Source organism: Alligator mississippiensis, chromosome 4, assembly GCF_030867095.1.
Source record: "Alligator mississippiensis isolate rAllMis1 chromosome 4, rAllMis1, whole genome shotgun sequence".
NCBI classification, from domain to species: Eukaryota; Metazoa; Chordata; order Crocodylia; family Alligatoridae; genus Alligator; species Alligator mississippiensis.
This window is the reverse complement of record NC_081827.1, coordinates 139552034-139571029: the sequence shown is the minus strand read 5'-3', so window position 1 is coordinate 139571029 and position 18996 is coordinate 139552034. Positions and strand designations below refer to the sequence as shown.

General features: G+C 44.1%; 1 long non-coding RNA gene across 1 annotated transcript in view; it reads right to left on the bottom strand.

The window, feature by feature from the left end:
- The window catches only part of LOC132250226 (uncharacterized), a 149169-nt gene that overhangs the window by 125838 nt on the left and 4335 nt on the right, over positions 1-18996 (bottom strand). The gene's annotated exons all lie outside the window — the stretch shown is intronic.

Below are 18996 nucleotides of genomic sequence, written 5' to 3'. Positions count from 1 at the left end.
ATCCACAGATGCATCATGAGCAGATCCAAGGAGGTGATCCTCCTCCTCTATGCGACATTGGTTAGGCCACTGTTGGAGTACTGCATCTAATTCTGGGTGCCACACTTCGGGAGGGATGTAGACAGCATTGACAGGGTCCAAAGGAGGGCCACTTGCATGGTCAGGGGGCAGCAGGGCAGGCCGTATGAAGAGAGGCTATGCGACCTGAACCTGTTCAGCCTCCACAAGAGAAGGCTGAGAGGGGATCTGGTGGCCGCCTATAAACTTACTAGGGGGGACCAGTGGGGAACGGGAGAGTCCCTGTTCCCCCGAGCACTACCAGGAGTAACTAGGAATAATGGCCACAAGGTGACTGAGAGTAGGTTCAGACTAGACATCAGGAGGCACTGCTTCACAGTCAGGGCAGCTAGGATCTGGAACCAATTTCCAAGTGAAGTGGTGCTCGCTCCTACCCTGGGGGTATTCAAAAGGAGGCTAGTTAATCACCTAGCCGGGGTCGTTTGACCCCAGCATTCTTTCCTGCCCACGGCAGGGGGTTGGACTTCAAGATCTACTCAGGTCCCTTCCGACCCTACCAACTGTGAAACTATGATGAAGAAGGCGCAGGGTAACATAGGGCCTCTACAGAATGAACCAGAGGCCCAGCAACTCGTAACAGATAGGATGGATAAAGTGAAGCTTTTAAATTATTTCATTGCATCTGTATTCCTGGACATGGATACGAACACACCTCCCAATAAGTCTTTAGTCTGGTGTGAGAGAAACACCATTCCACCTGTGGTGAGCGCTGACTTAGTGAAGGGGCACTTGGAGGGGTTGGACATAAGTCAGTGGGCCCCGATGATCTTCACCTAAACGTACTAAAGGAATTGGCTGGTGTCATAGCGAAACCACTGGTGCAACTGTTTGAGCTCTCGTACTCAGGACAGGTCCCAGAAGACTAGAAAAGGGCCAGTGTTGTCTCTAGTTTCATGAAGAGGAGGGAGGAGGACCCAGGTAATTATAGGCCAGTTAGCCTCACCTCTATTCTTGGCAAGACCTTCGAAAAAATCATAAAGAATCACGTTTCTGAGGGGCCAGTGGGTAATAAAATGTTACGAGGAAACCGGCATGGGTTTATAGCAGGCAGATCCTGCCTGACTAACGTGGTCTCTTTTTATGACCAGGTCCAAAGTGCTCAGATGCAGGAGTGGAGATAGATGTTATTTACTTGGACTTCAAAAAGGCTTTCAACAGTGTTGCACCCAATTCTTACAAGCAAACTGAGTAGCTGTGATGTGGATTTTTTCACAGGAAGGTGGGTGAAAAACTGGCTTATGGGATGCACCCAGAGTGGTGGTGGATGGGTCGGTTTCTCCCTGGAGGGATGTGGGCAGTGGTGTCCCCCAGGGCTCTATCCTTGGATCAGTGCTGTTCAATGTTTTCATCAGTGATTTGGATTAGGGTGTTGAAAGCACTCTGTCCAAATTCGCAGATGACACTAAACTATAGGGTATAGTAAAGACACTGGAGGACAGGGAGTGAATTCAGGTGGATCTGGATAGACTGGGGAAGTGGGCGGATCAGAATAGGATGCAATTTAATAAGGATAAGTGCAAGGTGCTGCACCTGGGGAGAAAGCATCTCCAATACCCCTATAGACTGGGAAGTACCATTCTGAGTACCATGGCAGCGGAAAGCAATCCCAGAGTCATAGTCGACACAAAAATGAACATGAGTCACCAATGTGACAAGGTAATGAGTAAGGCTAACTGCATTCTTTCTTGCATTAGTAGGTGCATTGTGAGCAGGTATAGGGAGGTGATACTTCCCCTCTATGGAGCAATGGTGAGGCTGAAGCTGGAGTACTGCATCCAGTTTTGGGCGCCACACTTCAAGAGGCATGTGGATAACCTTAAGAGGGTTCAGAGGAGGTCTACTCATATGGTTGAGGGCCTGCAGGTAAGATACTATGAAGACAGGCTGAGGGACCTGAATCACTTCAGCCGCCACAAAAGAAGGCTGAGAGGTGATCCTGTGGCTGTCTACAAACTCATCGGGGGGAGCCAGCAGGGAATAGGGGATACTCTGTTTACCAGGGCACCCCTCGGGGTTACTAGACATATTGGCCACAAACTGAAGGAGAGTAGATTTAGATTGGACATCAGGAAGAAATCATCTTTACAGTGAGGGTTGCTAAAATATGGAATGGGCTTCCAAGGGAGGTGGTGCTTTTCCCTACCTTGAAGGTGTTCAGGAAGAGATTAGACAAGCACCTACCTGGGATTACTTAACTCCAGCACTCTTTCCTGCCTAGAGCAGGGGGTCGGACTTGATGATCTACAAAGTCCCTTCCAACCCTAGAAATTTATTAAATCTATGAAATCCCTGAGACTCAGGTGTGTTCAGCCAGGAGAGGGTTGAATTTCATGCTCTTAGCAGCCAGCAGCAATTCTGAGCAGATAGACTGCAGCGGGTTACAAAACAGCACTGGTTATTTATCAGTTTGGGGTTCAGAATTGAAAAGTCCAGATCCCTATGACACTAATAGCTCTCTTATTATTGGTCATATTAGTAGGAATAATGTGTGAAGGGTTTGGCCCTAAGTAGGTAAATATTCTTTAGAAACTGAGCATTAACTCAGTTGATTTCCCCTACCCTTATATAAAAACTTGTGATCTGTCCATCATGTCAACAGTTTCATATTCATATAAAAGTACCACCATGCTAGGGCTGCTTGGTGTTTTCCAGTGGAATTGGCAAATCTACTTAGAAATAAGTAAAATGAAAATTTCAGGAATTTCAAGCTGGGCTTAGCAAGTTGTGAAAGGAGGGTGATGATTGCTATGGGCTTGAAGAGTTATGAACTGACTGAATCTTCTTGTTTTATGAAACAGCTTACCTATAGACCATATTACTCCACCGCCGTTGTGGCCTGATCCTGGCTAGGGCCTTAATTTCTCTGAGGATGTTATTCATAAATGCTCAGTTAATCAAATTCAGGCTCTCTCTCCAGAAATCTACTGTACAGCCCAAGCTAATTGCCAGGATAAGTGAGGTGCCAAACCCTAGAAGGTAAGCTAAAATTTGTGTGTCCTGGCTCAGAGATGTATGGTTTCAGACTTGAAAATAAAAAGTGTTTCTCTACATTTGTTAAATAGTTGATTTTCCACCTCAACAATTAGGACTTTGTGCTTCTCAAAGGATTTACACTGCAAAGAGGTAGATATTCTTCATTTTTTAATTTTACCAAAACAAGAAATTCTCTCTCTTTTTTTGAAGGGATTTTTTTTTTCAAAAAAGTGAAAATCTATTCCAAAATCATCCCTGGCTAGTGTACATGGTTACCATGCTGAAACAGAAGACAGTTTTCTGGGTGAAATGGCACTGCTCCAGATGCCAGACCCACACAGAAAGTATACTAAGGTCTGTGAAAATTTTTGTGTATCTCTTGCCATCACAAACAAGAGTGTTATAAGTTTCAACTTGAACTGGCACACTCCCCATTGATTACACCCTTTTTGAAGAAAGACACTGAGAGAGAGCAAGCGATGAATGATTTTCTTTATTCTTTTCACATAGAAAAACTCAACAAGATTAGTAACACTTGGTTCTTGACCATGGATGGCACAGAGTCAAATGGGCAAGGATTGTTGTGGGTGATATATTTTATTGGACCAGCTCTATCATTGGGATAGACTTAGATGAGCTTTTAGGTACTGAATATCCAGGTAAGACCCGAGGAAGAGTATGACGGTAACTTGTCTAAGTCTATCCCAGCCACACAGGTGGTCGAATAAAAGATATCACCAACAAAATTATTTGCTTCTCACACATTTCTTAGACCATCATGACTACATCACTCAAACACCATCTTAGAAGCTAACACAAAAGGATGCAGGAGATCCCTAAGAATCCCATTCTCCCTACCTCCCTTAAGGATTTAAACCCTTACAAAATACTTAATGGGTAACCTTGCCAGGATTTTGGACCTTCTGCCTTCCACCTAGCTCCATAATCCTCACTGCTATGAAGATCTTTATCAAGCTAGAATGTATGGAATTTTCTGACCCTGAAAGAATGAATGGCATTGAGTAGGAAAGGACATGTATTCAGACCTGCCTCCACAAACAGCCCCACGCTATTTAAAGTGGAAAATGGTGTCTGAATCTGATCTTTTATTAGAATAATAGCATAAACCTGGTATAGGTCCATCAGGATTTATTCATTACAACCCTATGGAACTGCGGGATGTAATCTGTTGCTGCTAGCCAGGAGGATCTGACAGCACATGGATGGGCAACCTTTTGCTGACGGGGGCTACACTTGGTGACCCAGCCCCTGCTGTGGGCCAGAGGTCTCCATCCCTTGAATAGCCAGCTGCCTGTGCTTAACTTCATTTATGACCCCCATCCTCTCTGCAGGAAGGCTAAGTGTAGATATTGTAGAGCAGCAGGCTCCACAGCAGAGGGGAATAATACATAGGGATGGGTGGCATGGTACAATTCCATGCCACTAATTCCCTGTGCCTGATCAGACTTCTTTATGGGCCAGATTTACCCCCTGGCCCTTACTTTGCTGACCCTCACTACTGGTGATTATAAGAGGCAGAACACTGGACTTTTCTGGTCTGACCCAGTATGTTAGTTGTGTTCCTATTGTGTTCTTTTGGTTACAGAGCTTAAATAGGCTTTGGACAAATTTTGAGACACACCTATGGGATGTACAAAGATAAGTTCCATTTTAAAAAATGATTTAAGCACTTGGGCTCCTAAATCCTATTGGCTTGCATGGGTCATGCGCTTGCAAGCGCAAGCTACTTTGGAAAAATGGAACTTAGGCTTCCAACTCACTTGGGCATTTTTAAACCTATCACATTAGAAAAATGTAGGTAATAGAGCTTTATGAATAAAGGGCAGTGAATCATTTATCAATGGATTTTTGTTGCTTCCTCTTTTTTGTCCTTTTCTTTTCTTCCCCCTTCTGGAATGACTGAATGACAGGGCTTGCTCTGTATGGGGCTGGTTTTGGTAACTGAGGGGTGGAGCTAGGATAGACACCCTTATAAAAAAGCAGCTCCCAGCAATCCATGGGAGCAGTGAACAGATGGCAACAAACAAAGAAGGAGTTTGCCTATGGTGTTTGCCATAGGAGGGAGCCAGGGAGCAGGAGACTCTGAGCGTGTGTATGTGTATATGTGTATGTAGGTGGGAGCATGGGCAAAGGCCCTGGTGTGGGTGCTTGGCATGAAACATCTTGTGGTGTGTCTATTTTCTCTCTTTTCCTGTCCCCGCTTTTATTTATATTTATAGCATAGGTATACTCCAGGGAGCAAAGGAGGCAAAAGTGGAGTCTGGATCAGCTTTTGTAACCCACGTGGGATGTGCCATGCTCATGTTCCTCTCAGGAGTTCAGAAGCAATTCATCTGCACCAAGTTTAAACTGGCATCTGCCCTGGAGGAGAAGATTCACAGATTGGAAGCGCAAGTATCACACTGCATTGCATCAGGGACCAGGAAGATTACTTGGACAATAGTTATGAGAGGCCACTACTGGAGAGGCCAAAGGGCAATGAGATGAAGTGGCAGCATGTGACTATTCAAAGGAGGAAGGCTCCTAGAAATGAAGAGGAATAGATTGAAGTCAGCAACTGCTTTCAGGCACTCTGTGGTGGAACTGCTGAGGAAGAGGCAGAGGAGAGGATGTTTGTAAGCATGAGGCAGAGGAGGCAGCACTCTAGAGAGCAGGAAGTGCAAAGCCCCAAGGACAGGGGCTCCAGGACCACTGCACCAGGAAGGAAAAGAAGAGTGGTGGTGGCTGGAGACTCCCTTTTGTGGGGGACAGAGGCACCAATTTGTCATCCAGATTTGGGGGTCTGGGAGGTGTGCTACCTGCCTGGAGCCTAAATTCAGGACATCACAGAGTCTGCCAAAGCTCATCCAACTTTTGGAGTACTATCCCTTCCTGCTTGTCCATGTAGGCACCAAAGTACTTCCCCAGGAATGACACTGATCAGAGGTGACTATGAGGCTCTTGGCAGGAGGATTAAGGAGTTTGGAGGACAAGTGGTGTTCTCATCGGTCCTTCACGTGTAAGGCGGGGATCTAGGCAGAGACCACCGTATCCTGGAAGTGAATGTGTGGCTGCGACAGTAGTGTCAACGTGAAGACTTTAGCTTTTTTGACAATGGGTAGATGTTCTTGAGAAGAGGACTACTATGAAGAGATGGGATCTATCTGATGAGAATGGGGAAGAGCATTATTTGGGCGTCATCTGGCCAACCTAGTAAGAAGGACTTTAAACTATGTTTCATGGCAGATGGTAATCAAAATCCTTCATCAATAGAACATGCAGTTCAGAGGGAAAAGAACTTGAAGAAGCAACTGAACTCTAGGAATGGGCCAGAGAGCTACAGAACTGCAACAAATGACACAAAAGGGAAGCGAGGAGGTCAAAAAAACAAAATACATCCAAGACAAGGTTATTTGGGTGAATCTGATATCTTTTATTAGACCAACTTGAATAGTTGGAAAAAAATTTCTTAGCAAGCTTTTTGGTTTAAAAATCCTTCGTCAGGTTAAGAAAATATCTGCAGTTGGTGTGTGCTCTTCCTGGATGGAATGAATAGTAAAGAGGCTAGAGGTTTTTAAACCTGAAAGCTTGCTAAGAAAATTTTTTCCAACTATTTAAGTTGGTCTAATAAAAGATATCTGATTCATCCAAAGAACCCTGTCTACCTATGTCCTTAGACCAACACGGCTACAACCTGCACCCTTGTAAAATAGGCCTGTGCGAAGCAGCAAGTATACGATTCAGATTTGGATTCAGCCAATTTGGAGGGACAGGGATTCAATTCAGAGATTCAAATCACTGTCCCGATTTGATTCGGCCGAATTGGATTTGAAGATTCGGCAGTGATTCAGCCATAGACTATAATGGGGAAGCACTAAAATACCTATAACTTTGTCATTTTTTTGCAGACTTGGATGAAAACAGCAGGGATGGTATCCCCTTCTGAGGGCACAAAGCCTGCCAAGTTTCACAGAGATAGCTGCAGGGGTTTCTGTGAAAGTGCACCTCAAGGTTCTGAAAGCAAAACTTGTATCACTTGTGTCTGTTAAGGCAGAGTGGGATGAATACAGCAGGGATGGTAGACCCTTCTGAGGGCATGAAGCCTGCTGGTTTGAATTTACAAAACACTTTTAACAGATGAGCCTATGAACTTCACTTCATCAACCTCCTAGATACAAAATCTCATGGACTCAATATAGACATTGGGATTTATGACACACTGTAACCTGCCTGACATCTGACTCCCCAGGTACCTCTCCACTTTTACCTGTTACATCCCCTTTCCACCTGCACCTCCCCAGCCTGTCTCTCACCCCCAATGCCTCAATTTACATTTTCACTGATTGGCTTTCTTGCATGCAGACCAGCCTTTGGCTTTACTATTCATTCCATTCAGGAAGAGCACACACCAACTGCAGATGCTTCCTCAGCCTGATGAAGGGATTTTATATCTGAAAGCTTTCTAAGATATATTTATCTATCTATTTGGTTGGTCTAATCAAAGATATCAGATTGACCAAAGAACTTTATCTGCCTTGTGTATGTTTAGGCAGAGCGGGATGAATGCAACATGGATGGTAGCCTGTAACAGGTCGCCTTCCTGATGCCAGTTAGATCTCGGCCCGCCCACCTGTTTCTGGGCCAACCACCTGCCCTTCTTTCATCTGCCACACCTTGATGGAAAACTGATTCAGGTGTTACCCAGGTGGGAGGCTGCTCATTTAGGCCCCTGATGTCTAGGGGTGACATCCATTCTGTAGCTCCGTACCTCCCCTACATTGCAGCCCATGCCTTGCAGATTGCATCCTTCACCCCCTGCAGCTGTGGTCCCCTCTCTGGGACCTTTGGCTCCCTCTTAGACCTGGGCCCCGCCTTCAGGCCAGTCGGAATCCCGAGCCTCTTGCTCTGGGAATTCCTTCCCGAATCTTTTCCGAATTGATTTGAATGCTTCTGATTCAATTTGGACCTATTAATGGGTCTCCCAATTCAATTTGGATTTGGAGATTAGGCTGCCAAATTGTGCCAAATCTCCTCTGAATTGAATCAGCTACCAAAGCTTCACACAGCCCTACGGTAAAATACACCCAAAGCATGTACACAAATGCAAGAAGTATGGGGAATAAACTAGATGAGCTGGAAGCTGCAGCCTATGAAAAGAACTATGATCTGTTTGGAATCATTGAGACCTGGTGGGGCAGCTCTTCTGACTGGAATGTGAACATTGAGGATTATACTCTGTTTCAGAAGGACAGAGTTGGGAGAAAAGGTAGTGATATATGTCAGAAACACATACACTTGTTCCCTGGCTCAGGAGTAAGAAGATAGCAAAGCAGAATGCATTTGGGTGAAGATGAAAGGTGAAAAACATGACTGTAGAAAAGCAGGGGGTGTCAGAGAAGAAAAATCTACTCTCGCTTCCTTCCCCTCAGCATTTGAAAGGCAAGCTGCCTCATCAGTAAGGGGACAAGCCACAGGAGCAGCTGAACAGGGCAGCTGAAGAGCTTCTCCAGGCAGTAACCCCAGAAAGCCACAGGGCAGTTCTGGGAACATGAGGGGAACAAAACCTTTATCTTCAGAGCTCTACCAAGCTGAGGTGTGAACTGTCATAGCAGGGAAAGCACGGGCTGCAGGGAAACTCCAGGGAGCACAGCTGTGGTTGAGCCCCTTTAAGGTTCCCCCTGGGAAACAAGAGTCCCTGGGAGGGGAAAGCCCTATCTGGGAACACTAAGGCTGGACTAGAACAGCATGGGCAGTTTATACCCTCAGGGGAGGAATCACCTGATTTCAGTTCATTCCACGTACTTTGCATTAATACAGGACAGACAAGCTGCAGCCGGAGATCGGAAACATGCGCTGATAGGCTGGGAGTACATGGCAGAGAGCCCATAAGGACACAGGAAGTGGTGAGAGGGGAGACCCTACACTGGAGAGCCATGGAGGCAAGGGGTGACGGAAGCCCCTGTCCCCACTTATTTATTTGTGTTTCTAATGGACTGCAGAGGATTCCTGGAAGTCGACCAGGAAGGTACTAAGAACTGCTCCTGGCTGTGGCACATTAACAGCAGGAACCCTTATTTATACTGGAGGACTGTGGTGGGGATACTGGGGTTGGAGGAGCCCCCTGTTATGGGCCTGTGAGGCTCTACTACAGGCCATAAGTAATTATTTTGCACTATTAAAGACAACCCTGATGGCAGAGCCAATTTTCCTTCTCTGGGAGAGAATTCTTCAGTTTAGACCATTAAATCATGGCAGATGAGTATACCGAGAAGGTAGCATACTTCCTCAACAGGGTGCACAGCACTGGTAGAGCCATAGACAAAGCGACCTGACTACAGTGACACTGATATAATGGTGGGATTTATTATAGGGCACCTAATCAGGAAGAGGATGTGGATGAGGAAGTCTTTAAGCAGGTGATAAATCTATCAAAAAGCTATGGGATGGTACTGCTGTGAAACTTCAATTTTCCAGACATCTGATGGATGAACAATTAAGCCAAACATAAAATGCCAAGCCCATTCCTAACTTATGTGGTGGGAAACTTTCTCTTCCAGAAAGTAGAGGATACAACTAGGAGATAATCTATCCTGGATCTTGTCCTGACCAACAAAACTGGTGGAGGATGGGAAGGTAATGGGTAACTTGGGAGGGAAATAATATGTTAGAATTCCAGATCCTGAGACAGGGAAAACATGAGGTCAGCAAAATTAGAACACTAGATTTCAAAAAAGCAGATTTAATTTAACTCAAGGAGCTAGGCATGGTGTCATGGAAGAATAGATGGAAGGATAAAGGCACCAAGGAGGGCTGGGAGCTTCTAAGGGGCACAGTATTGGAAGCCCAACAAGAAACTGTGCCAAGACAATGGAAGCACAAGAAGAATGGCAAGAGACCAATGTGGCTGCACAAGGATCTTCTAAAATGCCTCAAATGCAAAAGGAAAGCATACAGGCAGTGGAAGAATGGGCAGGTCACCAAGGAAGCATACCAGGCAATTGCAAGATCTTGCAGGGAGAAAATCTGGAAGGCAAAGATAAAGAATGAGCTGCACCTTGCAAAGGAGGATAAAAAAACAAAAGGGGGTTCAATAAGTATGTTAGCCCAAAAGGAGGACCAAGGAAACTGTGGGTCCTCTGGTAACAAGCCAGGGAGAACACCTAATCAAAGAGATAAAGAAGGCAGAACTACTTAACAGCTACACAGAAGTGAATGAACTGAGGTAAGCATTTGACTTTAAAAATACTTAGTTGATAGATACATTTTTGCATTATTTACCTATTTCTAGTATGAGACAGTAGATGAATATGAAAACAAATGGAGTTGGATTTGGGATAAACACTCGAAGTCTGTTCATCTCCAAACCATCTGGACCACCTGCAAAAGCTGTGCTGGGAATCTTATGAGATCAAGGAAGAAAACTGGGAATCCCTGGAGAACAGATCCATGATATTTGCATCTCACAATATTTGGGCACTTTTTCAACCTAGAAGCACATGGAAAACTGAAAAATAGCACTGATAACTAACCGTCCAGGAGAGAATTAACTGAGCATGAACAGCATAACAGTTTCTGGGACTTTGCACAAAATGCAGAGTTCCTGTGTAGTGCCACCCTCCATTCAGGCACTCAAAGCCAGCATAAAGGCACAGCATGTTCACTGCTGATTCACGCTGGCAGGTAGCTCTTGTTGGATCCAGTGATGATATAAGAGGATTTGGAGTTTGTCACTGGGGAAGAAACTAGCAGCTGCAACAGTAGAGTCCCACAGGGAAATCTCCAGGAACAGCTACGCTTGGGGAGAAAACTTAGGCTGAGGTTTATGTCTTATTGCAGCTTTTGACTAAGCCAAACCCCAGGGAGGGCAAAGGCTTGGACCGTACGCCACATGAAAAGTCTGTTCAGGGAAGAATTTAACTGCTTATAAGTGCTTTCCTGAGTGGGATCACCCATGCCTAATAAATATGTGAACCATTTGGATTCGATGGGTTTGCTTGTTTATCAGCAACTCCATCCCACTACATCCAGCCAGCACTGACTGTACTAGACTGGGTTCACTGTTACCTTACCCCTTGTGAAACCATTTTCTCCATTTAGAAAGTGGATGTAAATTGCCCATTCTGATTGAAGCTAGTAGTTTTAATCTTCCTAGATTCAGGGCATCCCGTGGAAAATGCCAACTTTTAGCTTTCATTCATTTTGTGACTACAGAAAAATAATAGAGTAACTCTTCTCTTTCAAAGAACTAAAAAATCACAGCACAGCAGAATGTTTTGGACATTATGGCATCCTATTTTAAATCTCTGGGCTTACCTTGTGAATAATTTGTAAGTTTTCGCATGCCTAATATTGTGTGGCACCCTTAAAATGCTCTCACAGCACCCCATGGTCATAGCACCACCCTGGTTGACAACCACTGATCAAAACAGTGTTAACTGCTTATTTCTTGCTGTGGTAAATAGCTGCACAAAGTGAAGGACAGAGAGAGATTGCACCCAGACTCTCTATGAGAAGTGGCTATCTAAGTTCTCCTTCTAGCACCCCTTGTGGGGTAACTTTAAAGCCTCCTTTAGAAGGGCTCTGCGAGAGTGCAAATTGACCTTACTCCAGTGGCTTTAATGGTGCTAGGCTAATTTAGACCAACTAAGGATCAGTCCTCTGATATTTTAAAAAGTACATGAAAAAACAACCACTAACAAGCAACATCATCTGTCCTTTCTCTCTCTTCCCACACACACGTGCCTACATTCAGCCACAGAATACAGCGGAGTGAGAAGATTAACAGTGTGGCTTCCACCATGTTGCCACGAGCAGTGGAGCCTGACATGTTAGCTGTGGCTACACATACAGATGCATGTTCCTTACTCTTTTATTAACAGAGCTCCATCAGTTTGCTGTGTGCATGCCCATCTCTTCCCCTAAATATCACTAGCAGATGTGCATTTCACAGCTTGCAATAGTTAGGGAGACTAGGGCCTTGTTAAAAATTAATTTTAGGCAGCTCCTGAAGCTCTTAACCCCTGAAGCTCTGTCTGCACATTATCACCTGAAACTAGTTTTAAGCACACTTTAGGAAGCTGAAAATTATGCTGTTCCATGGCAGGTTTCTCTCTGATCCATGTTACTCAGCTCATGTTCCATTAATGTGCAGCTACTCCACACAGATGAGCTACCCAAGTTGCAGTTCTCCAGCATCCCAGGATGCAGCATCCGCTCTCCCACCCTCCTATTCTGCGTGGTCAAATTTTCCACCTCTGAACTCTAGTGCCTGGGGTGGGGGGAAGTGTTATGGCACCAATCCAACTCCCCCTCCCAACCCTGCATATGTGACCTTCCCACCCCCAGGGGTGCAGGCCTGTGCAAACAGCCTGCAGAGCACATGCCAGCTAGCCAAGTCGTGGGGCATGGGCTAGTCTGGGAGTGGGGTCTAGGAGGCATGGGGGGTGGGAAACAAGGTAGGGGCCATATTGGCTTTTTGTGAGCTGAGACTTTTTTCCCAGGGCAGGGGCAGTAGCTTCCCCAAAAGTGCCTTCCCTCACTGCTCCCAGACACCCTGGGAAGCACAACCAGCACCCCCAACACCCCAATTCAAATCCCAGTTTATTAAAACATGAGATCTCCTTTAATTTACTTCCTCTTTATTTCTTTTTACCTTTTTTTTACTTCTTCTTATTTTATCCTTCAGTGGCTGACTCCCTTCATTTCACCACCCATTCCCCATCCCCATTTCCTTTCCACCTCCCCTTTCATTACCCACTCCTATCCCATTAACACTCTGTCTCTCTGCTTCATATTCTTACCCCCCAACCCATCACTCCCCCGCTCCCTCCCCCACCAAAAGCGGGGCTAGAAGCCTGTCCTGGCTCACCAGCACTCTCCTGGCAACTCACAGCTGTGGCAATTCCAGCCCCTGCTCGCCATCCTTCTAGTGGCAAGTCACAGTTGTCCAGGGCAGGGACAGTCAGAGAAGGCTTTTAGCCATAAGGTGCAATTGCTCCAAATTCAAGCTAGCACTAACACCAATCAACAATTGAGCAGCTCAGAGTGCAATGTGTAAGAAGGCCCTTAATGGGAAAACAGAATTACAAACCTAAAGATGTCACCAAAAACATACTTTTAGAAATTTCTTTGTGCCCAGAATGAGCAAGAATGTTGCACTCAAGTTTACTGAAATGTTTGTAAAATTAAAAAAACCAATCGCCCCAAACCCATCTGACTTGATGTGAAAGCAAGGCTCAAACCACATGAGTTTCAAGGGGTTTCAGGTTTTTCACCACACCACCTGACAAATTTGTAACCTTGCAAAGAACAGCACATGTAAACCACATGTATTTTGAGCGGTGAAGGGTCACTATGTACTTTAAAATGCTATAAAGTACTAAGCTATTTATCTTATCAGGTTGGCCTAACATTGCTAGCCTTCCAATCTAGAATAAAGATGTAACAATATCAAAACTCATAACCTTTGCTAAAGAGTTACTACAGTTTCTGTGAGCTATATAACAACGGGCTGTTCCTCACAGTATAGACTGAAGTGGGTAAAGGCGATGAGCTGTTAATTTATTATGAAAGAAAACAGATTTTCAAGACTAACCTTTTAGTTCTGCTGTTAATTTGTTATTCCATAAAACATGCCCCTGAGATTCAGTCAGATTTGAACAGGAGTCTCCTTACACATACCTCAAGGACAGAACCACTCCATTACATAGTTTAGGGCCTGGTGAAAGTCACATTGTCATAGAATTTCTTGTTGGAAGTTGTTTCCCCAGTATATTCTGAGATGCTCATACAATCAAAGCATCAAGGATGCTTGGGGAAGTACTTGGGGACAAGGAACTATGTATGCCCTGTGCTGCTATTTAACACAGGGTTATGCATAACTCCTGACAGGCAAATAAATTAGTATGTGTTGCCTTTATCAGCTTACTATATAGGGGCCAGGTCCTCAAAAGTCAGGCAAGTAGTTCTTAATCGTGTAAATAGTAGCAAGTAAACTGAGACTACTTATGTGAATCAGGATGTGTGTGACTGGGAATGTGCAAACAGATTAATAAATCTGGTCCTCTGCCTTCCTATGGTGTTCCATTAAATATTTTTTGTGGAGGGGAGTTGGTAGAAATATGTGTTATATGTTTTTTTATATATACATTTCTATTTACTTCTTGTAACTGACAGCTGTTTCTATTAATGATGGAGTGATTTGCTATGTCTTGCACTGCAGGCATTGTTATAAAGTGGAGAACAACATTGACATGTTTTCTTCATTAATCTAATAGCTATTCCAGTAATAAGTACAAGGGACACTTGCAGCTGTTTAAGGTCTGTGTCACTTCAAGTGAAACTCTGACATCTGGAATGTTTATAGCAGTGTGTCCAGAGCTAATCAACTTTCAGAAGCTGTTCTGTACAGTACAGGACATTCTGAGATGGTGTTTTGTTCCCTTGGGTCATTCAGTACTTGTACATCTACTTACAGGTCCTTTGGTGGCAATACACCAGAGGAAAAACTGATACTTCTTTTGTGCTCTTCTTCAGCCATACACAGGTTGTCACTTTTACCACTCTGTCTGCCTTGACATGAGAAAGGGATGTTTCATCCATGGGAACTGATCAGGACTTTTTCCTAGGTTAGAAGGGTCCAAAGAAATTCCCTCTTGATTGAATAAAAACACATGTATGCTAGCATTTTTCACGAGATGAATCAGAGCATAAATCATCATTAATTATAATACTGGAAAGAAAATCTCACAGACAGTTATTCTACAGAAATACTATAGAGTTATCAGAGCACAATTCCCCACTACTACTAGTTATGCAATTCTTTGTATACCAGTTGGTGGATTGCATTGTCCATTTTACAGAATCAGACAGCTGTTTCTCAGTCATCCGTCTGGGTACACGCAAAGTCCAAAGAAGCAGAAGGACTGAGGTGCTAGAAGATGCAATCTTCTACTACGGAAGAAAAGAGAACGTCGCTGGAGGGCAAGTGAGAGAAACAGTAATACAAACGAAAAACTGTAATAAGGAAAACAAGAGTGGCAGGCCAATGCAAAGAGGTAGTGGTGGAAGAGATGTGATAATAAAACAAAGTAAAAAAGGGTGTACAGACAAGAAGAATGAATAAAAGTGAGCAATAAGAATGAGTAATGAAAATAAAGAAAAAAAATAAAAGGCAGAAAATAAAGATGAGTACATTCTAGTTCTCTTAGTGCAGTTTTTCTAGAATCTTAGACAATTTCACTGGGTAAATTTAGAGGATTTTTTCAGTAAAAAAGGTTTATTCTTGATTAGAGCTGGATGGGGATTTTCTTATTTTTATTGATCAGAAAGTGCTGATGCATCAAAATTGAAACTTTTCAAAGGAAGTTTCATTAGGGAAGATTTCCCAGGTCTAGGATGAGATTATCACTCAAAGCAGAGAGAGAGAGAGAGAGAGAGAGTGACTGACCCCATAGTAAAATACCTTAGTAGGCAGGTCCTTCCCCTGAGGTGTGGGAGACCTAGGTTCCACCTGTAATCCAGTGAATGGCCTGTAGCATGGTGGTCAGGGCATGCACTTAGGATCAGGGAAAGCATGGTAAGTCCTGGGCCTGAATCAAGTAGGTGGGAGCACTTGAAGCTAGTCTCTCACAACTTAAGGACATTGATTCCTGAATTCTTGGTTATTCTGAGGTGTGGTACCTCTTCTCCTGCTTTTTATAAAATAACCTCAAAAGCTCTTGGTTTTGCTCCCAGGCGGGAATATTGTAGAAATCTCAAATATTTTGGTGGGATGGGAAAACCATTTCCCATCTAGGTCTGTATTTGGCCCCCATCTTGTTCTCTTCTGGCTCTGGGAGGAGCCAACATGTTTTTCTTAGACTTAGAGCACTGATGCACCCCTAGCCAGGCCCAGTGACCTAAGGCTGCTCTGGTCTTCCTCACCTGCCAGTTACTGCACCTGGTTGGATACTGGGCTACAGTTGAATGCTTGGCCTGGACCCAAAGACCCACTGTTATTCTTCCACTGAGTGGAGTGAAGTTAATTACTGGTTCTGCAAAATAACAGGAAACCCACAGAATTTCTCACAATGAGAAGTAGTAATAATAATTTTACCATCTGCGGAAGTTTTCTGAGGACCAGCAATCCACAAGAAACATTTCTGAAGTCAATCCGTCAGGTATTCACATTTTTTAAATTAAAAACCGTAAAACCCTTTACTCTACTGGATCTGGGCAAAAGAAAAATCTAAATTACCCATGCTTTGAAAACACAGAAAGATCAAACACATTTCAAGTTGTCATGGAAGCAGATTGTTGTGCCAATAGTGGAGCTCTGTAGTTGCGGATAATTAACCTTAATTACCCTGACGTACTGATACCAAAAATATTTGGTTACAAATGATGCTTGCAGTGCCTAAGATTGACAAACGTGCTCACTTTGGGCTGTGTGGTTTGATGGCAAAATATATTTCGTTAGTGAAGTTGACATAGAAATTTGGTTGTAGCTTGATACCACTTTTAGCAGTCATGCTAGACCTAACGGTGCACCTTCTAATAGCCCTAAATTTGGACAGCCTCACTGTGTGTGCTAAAGGCAAAAAAGTCATAGAAAGTGGTAAAGTTTCATTTAATATTCTGGAGGGATTTTGCCAACAAATATACAGTACTCATCACCTCATTCCTCTTCTTTACTAGCCTGGCACGATGAGAAAGCAATTTTTCCAAGATCAGAATACTGACATGGAAAACCTGACAATCAAAACCCTGTTCTGTTTAATGTGAAAAAAAAAAAACCCTTTACATTTAAATAGCATTCAGGTTCTGATACAGAGCAACAAATGCCAGGAAGTTCCCAATTCCAACCAGTGATCTATACATTGTGACTTTGTCTTTTTTTTTCAGTTTTTTCTTTATATGACAACAGAGTGATTTTATGAGCCGAGAGTCAGCCTTAATTCTGAACTGCTTGGCTGCTATAGGACTGTGATAAAACCTTAATGTGAAGGGTTTCTTTTTTTGGTGCTTAATTTCCTTTCCCCCCCTAACTTTAAAAGGAAAGAAGTTACTGGGAAGAGGTGTGGTCCAGCAGGTTAAAGGAAGAGACTCAGGACTGTGGGACCTAAGTCAGGACTTCTGGCCTGCATTCCCAACATTGACCGTTAGACGAGTCATATAAAGCCTGATTGTCAGAGGGGTTGACTGGCACTCCTGCTGAGGTTCACAGGAAAAGTCTGGGTGCTTGCCCCCTCTGACAATCAGGCCATTAATCCCTGTGCCTTCATTTTCCTATGCCTAAACAAATGCAATATTAATTATTCATAGGCATGACGACAGAGGGATAGCTCTGGACGGAGGGGGTGTGCGCGTGTGTGTGCTTGTATGGGTGGTTAGGTGGATGTGTGGAGGGGGTTGTGCCATGTACAGGAGAATGGGGCTACAGCCTAATTGCACATGGAATGGCACTCTAAAAGCCTCAGTTTGGCAGTGGCTTTGAGAGGGTTAACCAAATAGCTGTTTGCGGCACAGCAGGAGGAAGCAGAGTGAGGCAGACAAGGGGGCACTCCTGCCTCTGGTCTGTGCAGATACAGCCTCTAGCCCTAAGTGAGCGCATTGTGAGCATAGCCCCCTGCTGCCAGTCCAGCACCCCCTTGCCTTTATTCTGGCACCCCCCATAGTCAGCATATGGGCATGTGCACAGCCTCCCTGCTCTAGTTACACTACACCATGGCCTGATTGCTGAGGCTTCATATGTACCTACAAGGCACTTTGTAACTATTGTATTTACTCACATACCATGTGCCCCCAAAAACATGATGTACCTTGTTTTGGGAAGGAAGAAGAAATATTTTTTTTTCCCCCACACCACAGTATAGACTCAGCATGGCTGAATGCTGGCCGCAGACAAAGGGATAGAGCCCACTCTTCAGCATCACTCAGTCTCTAGCTACAACTTCAGAACTACTGTTTCACTGCTCAACTGCTGTAACAGGATTAAAACTAATGATGAGTCTAAAGCAGGGGTAGGCAAAATGCTGCCTGTGGGCTGGATGCCGCCCACCAGGCCATTCTATCCGGCCTGTGGGGCCCCTAAAAAAGAAATAGAAAACTAATATGCATCTGCCCCTGACTGCCTGTCATGCAGCCCTCGATGGCTTGCCAAAATTCAGTAAGTGGCCCTCTGCTTGAAATAATTGCCCACCCCTGCCCTAAAGAGTGCACTCCACTCCTCACTTCTAGGTGGAAGAAAAGCTCAGCCCATGGCAGTCATTACAGGGAGCTACTAAAAGGCAGCCATTACATGCTACAATTCCAGTGTAGCAAATCAGCTCCTACATGCATCCTAATTTTGGAGGGCTCATTTTTCAGGGAAAGGTGTGCATGCTACGCAAGTAAATATAGTATAATGGGTGGTATGGCAGGCCTGGTCCCCTACAGCTATCAAGAATGTGCTCCTAGATGTTCAAACCTTTCTAAAGCTTTTCCAGGGACAGTACAGTCTTCTGCAGAGCTGTAACTAGTATCAGTCTGGGTTGTTTTGCCCTCAGACTTTACCAGGTCAGGTCCATCTTGCTTTCTAATGCACTTTCTTAATTTTTTTCTGTTTTGCTACATTAGCATTTCTGATTCTTCCCAGTGGGTGTCAAAATAGCTCTGACTCCTTCCCACGCCCAAAGCACAATCATCAATTGTAACGTTGAGATCCAAAAAATGCCAGACCTAATCTACATCTTTATTCTTAATGAGACGAGGATCAGCCAAGTCTTAGACTGTCTAGCAAATCTTTTTGTGCTTTTCAGCAAATTCCTCATTCAGTTCTGATAAGCTTTTAAAAGATGAGGTAAGCCCCAAAATTAGACCAACTCAGGGCTTAATTTTAATAACTGCATTGTTAATATATCCTATTGCTTTTCTGACATTAGGGAAAAGTCTATTAAAAACATCCTGTTTTGCAATAAAATTAAA